Source organism: Mus caroli, chromosome 14, assembly GCF_900094665.2.
Source record: "Mus caroli chromosome 14, CAROLI_EIJ_v1.1, whole genome shotgun sequence".
Classification (NCBI taxonomy): Eukaryota; Metazoa; Chordata; class Mammalia; order Rodentia; family Muridae; genus Mus; species Mus caroli.
Window position 1 is genome coordinate 18,498,418 of NC_034583.1, and position 13,892 is coordinate 18,512,309.

The 13,892-nt window shown below is 46.3% G+C and overlaps 1 pseudogene across 1 annotated transcript; it reads right to left on the reverse strand.

Annotated features, from left to right (window-relative positions):
• Positions 1–6: 6 nt before the first annotated feature.
• On the reverse strand, positions 7–1,466 carry LOC110309367 (annotated as a pseudogene). Its single transcript, XR_002379695.2, has one exon. The product of XR_002379695.2 is annotated as an argininosuccinate synthase pseudogene (transcript).
• Between the last annotated feature and the right edge of the window lie 12,426 nt (positions 1,467–13,892).

Sequence of the window (13,892 nt, forward strand, 5' to 3'; positions counted from 1 at the left end):
GGGGGGGGGGCACAGCAGCCCCAGTCAGGTGGTGGAGAACAAGCTACAATTACAAATTTATCACAACAATTAATGCTGAAGCCTGGGAGAGCTGCAGAGTGGGGAGGCCCGCTCCTCTTTGTCAGGGTCTATTTGGCAGTGACCTTGCTCTGAAGGCGATGATACTCCTTCAGCCTGAGCGAGTTGATATTGATGAAGCCAGTGGCTTCGAAGGGCTCATAGTAGCCCTGCACATTCATGCTCACCAGCTCTTCATTGTAGAGTGAAAGTGGAGACTCCCGACCGAGGATGTACACTTGGCCCTTGAAGACAGACACCTGCACCTTCCCTTCTACCCGCTCCTGGGACTTCTCGATGCAGTGGCGAACAAATTCACATTCAGGGCTGTGCCAGAAACCTGTGTAGACGAGCTCTGCGAATTTGAGGCCCAGGCCCTGCTTGATTTTGCGTACTTCCCGATCCATCGTGAAGGCCTCTATGTCTAAATGGGCGTGGTAAAGGATGGTCCTTGCTGGGGTCTCATAGATACCTCGGGACTTCATTCCAATGAAGCGGTTCTCCACGATGTCAATTCGACCCACTCCGTGCTTGCCCGCAACTTCGTTCAGGTACATGAGGAGTTCCAGGGATGTGCTGCGGGTTGTGCCATCTTTGATGTTGGTCACCTTCACAGGGTGACCTCCTTTTTTTGAATTCTATCTCAAGGACATCTGGGCTGTTGGGTGCTTTGGCAGGGTCCTGAGTTTTTGTGTAGAGACCCGGAGGTGCTTGATTCTTGGGGTTTTCCAGGATCCCAGCCTCATAGCTGATGTGCATGAGGTTTTCATCCATACTCCAGGGGCTCTTGGGGGTGACAGGGATGGGGATTCCGTGTTGCTTTGCATACTCCATCAGATCATTTCGGCCCTTGAACCGGTTGTAAAACTCAGGCATCCTCCAGGGGGCGATGACCTTAATCTGGGGTGCCAGTGAGTAGCAGGTGAGCTCCAAGGGAACCTGGTCATTCCCCTTTCCCGTGGCGCCTTGAGACACATACTTGGCCCCTTCACGCTGGGCAATCTCCACCTGTCTGCGAGCTATGCAAGGCCTGGTGAGAAAGGTGCCCAGGAGATAGCGGTCCTTGTAGAGTGCACTGGACTGGACAGCAGGCCAGATGAACTCTTCCACAAATTCCTTTCCCACATCCTCAATGAACACCTTTTTGGCTCCAAGCTTCAGCGCCTTCCTCCTGGCTTCCTCAAAGTCTTCCTTCTGGCCAATGTTGGCCAGGTAGGCAATGACATCATAGCCTTGTTCCTTCAGCCACACGAGGATGCAGGAAGTGTCCAGGCCACCACTGTAGGTCAGAACCACAGAGCCCTTGCTGGACATCTTGTCTTGGATTATAGGTACAGGTCCCTGGAGTCCGTGTAGTCTGCCTTCCTAGCCAGATGAACCACTCAATGATTCCGGGCGGCAGTGGCAGACGGCGGAGCAGGGCTGTATAGATTTTTTTAAACTATCAACTTTTTTGTTACAAAAGTTTTTTAAAAATAATTTCTTTATTTTTGTTTTCTGCACTTTGGTCTTTTGCCAGCATGTATGCCAAAGGGAGGGTGTCAGAACCCCTTGAAACTGGAGTTGCAGACAGTTTTGAGTTGCTGTGTAGGTGCTGGGAATTGAGCTCAGGTCCTCTGGAAGAGCATTCAGTACTCTTAACCACTGAGCCATCTCTCCACCAGCCTTGTTATAAGCTTTAAACTGACTTTTGGTTAGGGATTTTATAGATTTTTTTAAACTATACCCAATGACTTTACACAACTGTCCTTACAAATCTTGAGATAAACTTTATACTTTGGCCCAAGTTTTAGAGACTTAAGGGAGGGGAGTATTTGGAGAGTCGAGTAACCCCAGAAGAGGATATGAGATGTTGGGAATAGGTTACTTTGTAGCTGTTTTAAAGCTCTGTTGTGTTATCCTTCTCCCAGTGACAAAGTCAGGTGGCCTGTGTGTCCCAGGACAGAGATTTTGGAGGAAACTTTTAAATACACAAGCATGGGTCTGGAGAAGGAGCGTCACAACCCAACCACAGAGCCAACTATTTTTTATGGAGTAGAACAGCATAAAACAATTTTTAAAATATTACTCATATCCAAAAGACCTTTGAATCCAGTAAGACTAAATCCAGTGATTAGAGGGAGGGACTAGAACAAGCAGAGATCGAAGAAGGCTCAGACTTAAGAACAGGAGACAAAGGAGCCCCATACAGAAGAGTATTTTGAGGGTAGAGAGCAGAGAAAGTCTGAAGAAAAGGATTTGAGGATCATTTATTTGTACAGTGGCAGGAGTTGTTACAATCTGTGAGAATTTGAAAATTAAGCCTATCATCTTTGGCCATTGGAACTGTACTGAGGCCAAGCTGCTTGCTGTAAGACAATAGATTTTTTTGGAGGAAGAGATTAGAGAAAGCAGGTGAGAAGTGCTCTAACTGGGAAGAGTTCATGGCTATAGAGACAGCACAAGCGGGAGAGAAGATGGGGTAAGAGAGGCTAAGAAACTTGTCACAGAGGGAGGATTTCACTGTCTAAGAGCCCCTCTGTCTCTAAGATACTGGAAGCACATATTTCTCTTAGAGCAGGAAGCCCCTAGTGGGAAATGTGCTTAGGGAAAGAGTCATGAACAGGAATTCCACCAGAGCGAGGATTCCAAGAAGCTCCAGGAGCAAGCTGAGAGCTTGCAGGGAGGGAGAGCAAAGGTGGGAGTGTTTTCATGACAAGAATCTCAATCCAGGGCACCCTCAAGCAGACAAAAGAAACGTGCCAGGGAGAGATGCCCAAATCACAAAGGAGAGACATCTCTTTCCATAGATGTCAGACGCTGCCTGATGTACCTGTGTGACTTTCGTAGCAGTAGCGGGATCTAGGAGCCAGAGCAGGTGGCTCTGAGGTGACACCCAAGTAAGAGGAGAGGGGCAGAGCATCTGCACGGGATGGGCACCCAGGGTGTATAGCAGGCTCAAAGATTTGACCTGATCCCAGCTGAGAGGCAGGGAGGGAAGAAGCCGTTGGAGAGGAAGACCCTAAATCTAGAGTCGAAAGTAGTGGCTGTCAGAAACCAGCAGATGCAAATGAGCCACACCTTAGGAGAGTCAAATTAGCAACGTGTTTTGGTTAGGAGAGGCAGAGTCCATTTATGTCATGTATGCCTCTCCTCAGTCTTGGCACCTGATGAATAAACTGATGTATGCTGCAGTTAAGGTGACCGTTTTTTATTGTAGAGTACGAGGGAGAGACATCCAGGGGCATCTGGAAGAGTCCAGGGGAGAGATTGAAAGACTGAAGATGGGCATCAGACTGCACCTGATCAGGGTGGGATGGAGGGAGAATAGAGGAAGAGTGTGAGAGAACAGAAGAGTGCGGGGGAGGGGGGAGGAGCAGGGAGACAGAGCAAGGAAGAGAGAGGGAAACAGAGCAAGGAAGACAAAGAGAAGTGGGGGGGGGAGAGGAAGAGTAGGCAAAGGGGGGGACCTAGTTGACATAGCAGGGTCACAAAGAGAAAGAATAACTTGACCTGTCCCACTTGAAGTTTAATTAAGACACAGAGGTAAGAGGTAGCTAACTAGTTTAAAGCTGCTGGCCTTTTGCTGGGGCCAGTCTCTCAGCTAGCTCATCTAACTTATCCTGACTTATCCCCCTCCCCGTCTCTCCTCGTCTCTCCTCGTGGCTTTCACTCTATGCTTCCAGCCTCGTCTGTCTCCCTTCTGCTCCCTGCCTGTGTCTCCTCTCTTTCTCAGAAGTCCTGCCTCTGTAATGCCTCCCCAAATCCAGTTGTCATTCCAGTCTAAACCAATCAGCAGCAAGAGAACACTTGATCCATTGTTTAAGGGTTGCCCTTTGTCACTGAGGGCTGTTTGGCCTTCCCCACGGCAGCTTGCTTTTTAATATAATAATCCCAGGGAATCACATTTTTGGGAAGACAAACGTTTACAAACACTTGCATTACAGCAGAAAACTGGTCAATAAACTGGGTGTGGTGGCGCATGCCTTTAATCCCAGCACTTGGGAGGCAGAGGCAGGCGGATTTCTGAATTTGAGGCCAGCCTGGTCTACAAAGTGAGTTCCAGGACAGCCAGGGCTATACAGAGAAACCCTGTCTCGAAAAAAAAAAAGAAAGAAAGAAAAAGAAAACTGGTCAAGGGCCACAGAAATGACAATACCGAAAGTCTGCCACCACTTGCCCATGGACATACCCTGAAGGTCTTCTCAGTAGTTTGGGATAGGGGAGGAGGTGAGGAGAGATGGGGACGCTAGTATGGACTCTGCAATGTGTAACAGCCACTTGTGATGTTGGGACCCTGGAAGCCAACATCAGTTTTGTTATGCTAATAGGTACCACAGCTGACCATTTATCTCTTCTGCCTTTTGGAATATGGGAAGATGAAGTTTCCTTTGGACCTGGGAGTCCCTTCTATCCCTTACCCTGGGAGATGAACACGTAGATTGGCTGTATTGTGTAGAGGAATTTTAATCCAGCAACACGGCTGCTCTGACAAGGGATCACAGCCTAAGACCTTCTAGGTCTGTGTGATCTGGCTTCAATGACACACGTCTTTAATCGCTCCAGTTGGAATATAGACATGCCTTTAATCTCCAACAACAACCTGTAAGTGGAGAACAATTCGTGAGTGTAAGTCAGTTGAGTCAGTTTGGTGTAGTTCAGAGTGGAGTGTTGGGGTGGGGTGGGGTCTAGGGTTGTGTTAATAATGAGGACAGGACCACCAGAGTCAGAAACAAACCAGAAGCAACTTATTCACCTCGAGAAGCACTTCTAGCTGGCTAGGGAGGCAGTCAGGATAGGGAGTTGAAGCCTCAACCTTGGAAGGAGGGAGCAGGTTCTTCTTAAAGCATAAAACCACAAGCCGATGTTCAGTGGGTGGTAAAGAAGGAATTCATAAATTGAGGGTTAGTCCTTGAGTAACAGCCTGTCATGCATGTGACTTTTTATGATAGCAGGATGTTTGTACAGGCTCAAGGCTATTTTAACAAGGCAGCAGTCTTATCTCAGCTTTTATGGAGCTAACACAGGCCAGGTGGTTTTACTAAAGCTGAAAAGAATGTAGGGCTAGAGGATATGCAGTGGAATGCGGGCGATAGATACAATGTAGTGATAGATACAATAGATACAGACCAATGCTGGGAATTACTTTGGGCTCTTCGGGAGTATAGTTTGAGTTCCTTCAGTCATTGCAGTGGAGTTGAGGTCATCTGTGAGTTCCGTACAGTTCCATACAGTCATCAGAGGCAGTTTTACTGAGATAGTTTTACAAAGATAGGTTTCAGGCAAAGATAGAACAAGCCAGAGAATAAAAAGGAGCCAGAAGATTAGAACAGATTGCCAGAGTTAGTTTGAGACCAAGCAGAGCAACTCAGTCAGAAGCCTAAAGAAGTCATTTTGAATCAGTCAGCTTGGTGAAGAGTTTGGGCCAAAACAGCTGAGTTGAACCAGTCAGTCAGAATACAGAAAGAGCTAGAAAGGGTGAGCTTATTCAGCAATAAGCCTCAGAGGTGACAATTACATCTGGCAAATAAAAGTTACTTTTACAGTATTGTATCTTGGTTGAAGTTACAGCTATGAAGAAAGACAGAGCTATGGAGAGAACTACACAGGATGTAGGGCGTGCAAGCCTGGGAGGTAAGGGATGATTGATAGCCCTGAGCTTCCTGTAGTGATAGATACAAACAGGGATAAAGGTCCTAATGACATGAGTTTTAAAATCAGTGGTGATGAGGTGCGTGGCTGGAGATATGGCTGGGCAGTTTAGAGCACTTGCTTTTCTTGAAGAGGACCCCAAGTTTGGTTCCCAGCCATACTGGGTTTCTCATGACCTCTTGTAAGTTCAGCTACAAGGGATAGGGTACCCTCTTTTAGAGATTCCATGAGCACCCACACTCACATGTATAATCTCCATAATCAATATCTCTCTCTCTCTCTCTCTCTCTCTCTCTCTCTCTCCCTCACACACACACACACACACACACACACATATACACACACACCACATAAATCAAATACATAGTTAAAAATTAAAAAAAAAAACACAGTGATGATGTGATGGAGTGGTGTGACAGGAGGGAGAGACTTGCCAAGAACACATGACACTTCAAAGGCCTCTTCTTTATCAAAGATGATGTAGCTAGTCTGGGGCTAGTCTTAGAAGCAGCCAGCTCCTGGGCCCCTCTCCTTATGTGGTACACATGAGATGGAGGCTGAGCACCACTGTTCTTGAATCATCCATTTGATGAACACTTGAGGGACTCACCAACATTCTTCAGGAGTTTCTGACTACAGCCAGTGTCCTCCCCAGAGACATGATTCTTTCCACGTGACCAGTCACCTTTCCTGTCGTCATGGCCCCACTGTGTCCTTTAAGGCTTGTTTCCAGCTTGGCCAGTGACTACTGAGTGGCTTAGCCCAGGCATCCCAGCCCCTTTGTCTGATTCTTAGGTGTTTCAGTGATACTTCGCTCCAGTCTGGGGAAGGAGGCCCCATTTCAAGGCTCTCTTTATTGCTACGATCATCTTCAGGTATAGGGGGATAGTTCTATAGGGGTCTCTGTACAAAATATATGTAGACTTTTGTCAGAATCCAACCATTCCTGGGAGTCAACAGATAAAGGTTCAGGTTGCTAAGCCCAACAACCTGAGCTCAATTTGTGAATTTACACACTGGAAGGAAAGACTGTACGCTTGTAAATTATAGTCTGATCTCCAAGCACAAACTGTGTTTGCCTCCACACACATGCACACAAAATACATTAAAATGAAAATTAGAATTTCGATGATATTGCTTCTCTCCTCATTGGACCCAAGCTGAAAGAAACAAAACAAAAAATCTTGTAGATCACGGATATTGCCTAGTCCCAGGTAAAATGTAAATATGAAACCGCTTAGCTCATTGTCTAATAAGGTGACAAATGATGAATGTAAGCAGTTATGTTGCTCTACAGGCTGGAGATAAAGACCTAAGGGTTCGTCCAAAGTATGGCTCTGTTTGTTAACAGAGTTGGGTTGACTTAGGAGTATCAGAGTGGGGTGTCTTTGAGAGAGATGCTGTGTTCGCTTGAGAGGCTAGGGTCTCAGACACTCAACAACCACCAAAGCCACCTAAGACCTGTGGTTTGGGTTCTTGTCTCTGTATAAACTGAGGACATGAAAACTGAGAAGAAGCAGGGAGTGAGAGAGGAAGACAAAGGGAGAGTGGGCAAAGGAGACTGAGAAAGAAGAGTGGAGGAGGGAGGAGAGAGAGAGAGAGAGAGAGAGAGAGAGAGAGAGAGAGAGAAAGAGAGAGAAACCCAAATGGCAAGGTTATATGGGACTGAAAGCTGGGTAGCAAAGCCTAGGCACTGGAGAGGTTTAGGGTAGCGGGCATGGTGAGCCAAGCTAGGAAGAGCCAGGATGCCAAGTGAGGACTCTGTTACAGGTATCTGTGAAGCTGAGAGCTCCTTCGGGCCAGCCTGTGATTTGGTATGCTAATAGACAAAACAGATAGCCGTTTGTTTCGAGTTTTTATTTTGTTTGTTTGTTTGTTTTAACCTGAAAGTCTCTCAGATTTGAAGAACTTAGAGTCCCAGACTGCAGGGGGTTGGTTTTTAGAAAGAAGTATTTTATGATGGGGGCTTAAGAGAAAGAGAAAGCAGAGTAAGTATCTCATCAGCTAGTGGAGCTCTGGGAAGTGGGGTGTCAAGCTGCTAGTCTGGGGTTGTTAAGGATTTATGGAAGAACCTGGGGTGAGCTGTGAGGAGGGTGATGTTCTGACCAGCCCAGGAAGCCCAGCCAGGTGTCTGGGTGCCTCCTCTCACATTTTGGAGTGTGTGATCTTGTAGAGGGAGCCTTTAGAACAGTGGTTCTCGACCTCTAGGTCACTACCCCTTTTGGGGTCCCATATCAGATATCCTACATGTTAGATATTTACCTTATGATCCACAACAGTAGCACAATTACAGTTATGAAGTAGCAACAAAAACACTTTTATGGGACTAGAGAAATGGCTCAGTGGTTAAGAGCACTGGCTGCTCTTCCCGAGGTTCTGAGTTCAATTCTCAGCAACCACATGGTGCCTCACAATCATCTGTAATGAGATCTGACGCCCTCTTCTGGTGTGTCTGAAGACAGCTACAGTGTACTTACATATAATAAATACATACATACATACATACATACATACATACATACATACATAAATACATAAATAAATCTTTAAAAATAGTTCTATATTGGGGGTCTCCAGCACACATATTAAAGGGTCGCAGCATCAGGGAAGTTGAGAACAGATGTTTTAGACCCGTTATAGGGAGGAGCTTATTTCAGAGAGGAAACAGGAACCTAACCTCTTTACTGGAATTGCTGCTCTTGGGGGAATCTCTGCCCTCCAGGGACATTTCCTAGCTCCTGTTCTCATTAGCTTCAAACTAACTAGCAGCTAGAGATGTTATCGACACAGGTGCGCTTGCGTTCGTTCGTAGGAGCAGCCCTGTTTTGCAGGTGAAGATGAAGAAGATACGAGATTTTTGCAGCTGAATTTAGGTGAGGTAAAATTTGAATGTAGCCAAACCCATACCTTTTTTTTCTTCGATATTTTATTTATTTTTGTTCACTTTACATCCCGATTGCAGCTCCCCTCCTCCCAGTCCCACCCTCACAAATCCCTCTTTTCGTCACTCCCTCCCCTTCTCTGAGGAGAAGGGGGAGCTCCCCTTGGGTACCACCCCACCCTAGTCCCAGCAGGATGAGGTTCATCCTTTCTTGCTGAGGCCCACACAGGTAGGGAGAGAGGATCCAATGACAGCTAGCAGAGTCAGAGAGCCCTCACTCCAGTTAACTAGGGGACCCACATGAAGTTCAAGCTGCATATCTGCTACAAATGTTTGAGGGACCTCCTAGCTCCGCCCCACATGCTCCTTGGTTGGTGGTTCAGTCTCTGTGAGCCCCACTGGGCTCGGGTTAGTTGACCTACAGTCTTCTTGTGGTACCCTTGACCCCTCCGACTCATTTACTTCTACCTCCCACTCTTCCTCAAGACTCCCCAAGTTCTGCCTGATGTTTGGCTGTGGGTCTTCGCATCTGCATCCATCCACTGCTGCATGAAGCCACTCAGGTGTCAGTTATGCTAGGCTCCTGTCTGCAAGCGAAACAGATCAGGTGCTCTGCCACGAGAGCAACATGGCCAGCCCTCAGAGCCAGACTCTCAGCCACCGTGATGTTTCTCACCAGAAACTGTCCATGGCTGCAGCAGTCTCTGCAGGAAGGCTCTGTGGAACTGTTTTGCGTGAAAAGCAGAGTTTCTGTTGTACAGATAACAACTAAATATTTTACGCACAGCCACTCAGCTGACGAACGGTGGACCCAGAGTTTAACAATAGGCCTTCTGACTCTAGGAATCTACCTACATTTTTTCCACTTTAAATTCCTTGGCTCACATAATACCAATGAACTTTAGGGTGAGAACGTGCCTAGACCTGGGGACCAGGAGTGAAACAATGGGAAACATATAGTATCTGACTCACCCCCAGGCCCTGGTGCTCCCAGTGGTGTGGTCCATGTGTGTTAACAGGAACATGAGCTGGTGAGAGAAAGGAACAAGGGAGAAGGCCATGTTTGTCTTCAAGATTCTGGTGTCAATCTGGGTTCTGCTGCCTGAGGCTAGGTGCCTCACAAAGAAAAGAGGCTGATTCAGCTCACAGCTTTCGAGCTGAGAATTCAAAGAACATGGCTTTGTCTCCAGCAAGAACCTCCTGCTTTTATCACTAGGTGGTGATAGCATCACTGTGGGAATACAAGAAGGAATGAGAGATTGCATAATGGGACAAGAAGCAAAGAAGAGAAGAAGTTCCTGTCTTGTCCATTTGTAAAAATTCACAATCTCAGGAACTGACAGAGGTCCCGTGAGAAGGGCATCGATTTTTTCAGATGGCAGTACCAATACTGAGAGACGATACACCACACTAGGCTCCTCCTTTTAAAGGTTCCACCTTCTCCATCCTAGAGGACTGATCTTCAGTCTCCTGCACAAAATTGATTTGTAGGATCTGTTTGTCTCCAATTCTGTCCCTCAGAGAAGATTCCCCAGAATTCAACATCTGCCTGTAGCAAGCTAAGCCTTTAGAGCAATCAATCTGTGTGGGTTGTGACCCCTTTGGGGGGGTCACATGTCAGATATTTACAGCATAATTCATGCCAGTACCAAAATTATAGTTATAAAATAGTGACTGGATGATTTTATGGCTGGGGTCACCACAACATGAGAAACTGTCTTAAAGGGTTGCAGCCTGAGAAACATCAAGAGCCACTGCTGTAGAGTATCTTGCCAATGACACACACACCCGTGTCTGTACCCCCAACTGTGGAGACCTGAATGGTTAGTCCTGTTTTTATGGTCTCCCATCATTTCCAGTTTAGCTCTCAGTAGCTGATGGGGAGAGAGAAATAGGACCCTGCTCCATCTGCTGAGATGAAAAAGTGTATTCTTCTGGAGTCTCGTAGAAGGTCCCCATCTTCAGCAGCACCCCCTACAACAGAGAGGCGACTCAAGTTCAAATAACACATTATTGTTGTTGTTTAGCGCTCCTCCACGTGGATTGAGAGCTGCCAAAGTGGCAAGTGTTAAAGCAATTCCTCAAGGACTCGGTAGGGGGCACGCAAGCGCACAGCTCCGCCCCTCTGCTAAACCCCACCCTGTACTTCAGACCACTAGCCTGGAGACAGGCAGTGCTTTGAAAGCACTTAACCACTGTGAGAACTTCTTACTCGGCTTTGCAAAGGCACAGTGTGGCTATGAAGCTGAGATCGCTTCAGAGTGCTGCTTTCCACTGCCAATTACGGGATGAGTCATACTTTAAAAATAAGCTGAGCTGAGACTTCACTTAGACACCCAGAAAAACCCAAGCATCAGGGAGAGCTTGTAGCTGCGGGAAGGTCAAGGATGCGCTCGCTCGCAGGCAGAGCTTGACTTCTCTGCAGGAGGAACTTTGAGAGTCCTTCAGCATATGACAGAAGGGGTCATCGTTACATTTGCAATACAAATCCCCTTGGCAAAACTGTGAAGTGGGTATGTAACCACATAGCCCGCTTTTCATGCTCCACACCACAACAGATCCTCCTGGTTAAACTGGCTGGGAAACTCATGTACAAAGTAACTAACTCACAGGATAATTTATTTACTGTGCTTTCTGGGTCTGGCGGGATGGCTCAGTGGTAAGAGCACTCACTGACTGCTCTTCCAGAGGTCCTGAGTTCAATTCCCAGCAACCACATGGTGGCTCACAACCATCTGTAATAGCATCTGATGCTCTCTTCTGGTGTGTCTGAAGACAGTGACAATGTACTCACAACATTAAATAATAAATAAATAAATAAATCTTTAAAAAAAAATTCTATAAACCTCCTGAAAGCTGAAGATGATCCAGGAAGAACGCAAGGGACAGTGTGAGCGAGGGGCGGAATTAGGACCCAGGCGAACTGGAGGAGGGCACGTTCAGGGCACCTGGCTGCCGTGTCGGGGCTGGGAAGAGGCAGTCTACTGAGAAAACAGCCATTTTGTTCTCGAGAGCCATTTCCAGTCCATAGCCAAGTTAGGGACTGAATTTGCTCCTGGAGAATCTGCGGAAGTTTCTAGACAGTGGCAAAGTTAGATCTGCATCTTGCTTACCTTGGAAGGGAGATGTGAGGGAAGTGGGATTCAGGAAGACCTATGAGTATGACGGCCCCAGGAGGCCAGCTTAGCAGAGGCTCAGTGTAGACCACGATGACCTGCAGCCCAGGATCGAGGACGTGGGGGGAGAATAGGGCTTACAGTCAGAAAATATAGAGGAAATAAAGTCTACAGCTGAAGAGGCTTTCTGACAGCGTTTTCAGGAAATCTCTGAAGACTCTTCAGTTTTCTCAGGATGGTCACAAGGTTCATGTCTCTCCCTTGTTCCTTCTTCCTTCCTTTCTTCTAGTACTGGGGATTGAATCCAGAACCTTCCACATGCTAAGCTCTCTCACTGAGCTACATCCTAGTTCCTTGGTTTTATTTTGTTGAAACAGAGCCTCATTATACAGTCCAAGTTAGCCTTGAGCTTGATATGAAACATGGGTTGCAAAGCCTCAAACGCTCGGTCCTCCCATCTCATCTTTTTCAGTGTTGGGATTACAGATGTGTGGTACCACATCTTGCAAAAGTTTGCTATTTTAACTGAAAATACATGCTTTTGTAGAAAAAAAGGGATCTCAACATAGCTCATAGTGGCCGCAAACTCTTGATCTTCCTGCCTCACCTTCTTAATAGTTGGTATGATAGGCATGGGCCATCCATTGTGATTTTTAACATGAATTTTTTACTTTTTATTTTTTAATTTTTGGTTTTTTGAGACAGGGTTTCTCTGTATAGCCCTGGCTGTCCTGGAACTCACTTTGTAGACCAGGCTGACCTCGAACTCAGAAATCCACCTGGCTCTGCCTCCCGAGTGCTGGGATTAAAGGCGTGCGCCACCACACCCGGCTTTAACATGAAAGTTTTAATGATAGCTGTCAGTGTTGATATTATTTCTGTACAGTTTCATGCATCAGCAATAATACCACAGGAGGCTGATGTTTTCCCTCTCAGTGTCTAATCTTGTACTTACTGCATAGTCTCACTGTAGTGTTGGGTCAAGGTCTTTGCTATCCTTGTTGATATGTTTTATACTAAGTTATTATGTTTAATCTTTCTTAGTGAATGTAGGACATCAGAAAAAGTAGGTCCAATAAACCAAGATCCAGTCAAGATGGTAGTATAGTGTAGCTCTTTTATCTAATTGAAACCTTCCCTCCTAAATGCCAGGTAAGGCTCAGGAAGTAACTTAAATTTACAAGCTCAGGAAGTAAAAGAAACTCAGAAGCCTCAAGAAAGTCCTGAAATTACAAGATCCACACTTGCCCCCTTTCCAAGGTTCTACAACCAGTAACAATTTCAGGGGTAGAAGAGACTCTCCGGCCAGCCCTGCTCCAGCTTTTATCAGTCTTTGTGGCAATACAGCTGTCTTTGAATCATTCCTGGAAGTAACCCCTCATCCACACTCTGGTAGGTAACCCCAACTCAACTCACTGCTTCACTAAGCTAGACTTGGGTGGAATCATTTCTTTGATTTGTCATTAATACCCCATCTGGGATGAGCATTATTTATTCGTTCATATATCCCCAGGAAACGTTACTCAGCAGGCAGAAGGATAAGATTCCATTTACACTCAGGCATGCTCCTATTCACAGTAGTTTTATGGTTTGTGGCTTACCGTGGAAAAATCCTAATAAGACACGTTTACCAAAGTTGCTTTTTAAAAGTATTTATTTATATTTATTTGACATAATTGTAGATGTTTCTTTGCTGAGCACAATCCCTATAGGAGAGAATTTCTGTTTAAATAGTATGGATGAAACATGGCGTCTCCCGCTTACGACTTTATACACAGGGTGATGGGAAGAGTTTCCATAGATTAGTTCCTGGTTCCATGTATGTCAACACCTGTTCCTCCTCGGTGCAGGTGCAGACACAGTCCTGCATGCGTGTGCTGCAGCACAGTTGCTGCTGAGATCTCGGAATCTGTTGCCGAGTCAGAAGAGCGTTCCTGGGGGTCAGTCCTACGCACAGCAGGGATCTGTAGCAGCCACACCTTGAACTGACTGTAAATGCTACCTCCATTTCCTATCTCTGACCAGGTCTCCTATGAATAATTTAACGTGAAATGCGTGAGAAATGAGTCGCAGGGGAAGTCGGGATGGAAGATCCAGCCACCTTAACCACTTGAGCATAAGGTGGTGGTGGTGGTGGTGGTGGTGGTGGTGGTGGTGGTGGTGGTTCTTCTTCTTCTTCTTCTTCTTCTTCTTCTTCTTCTTCTTCT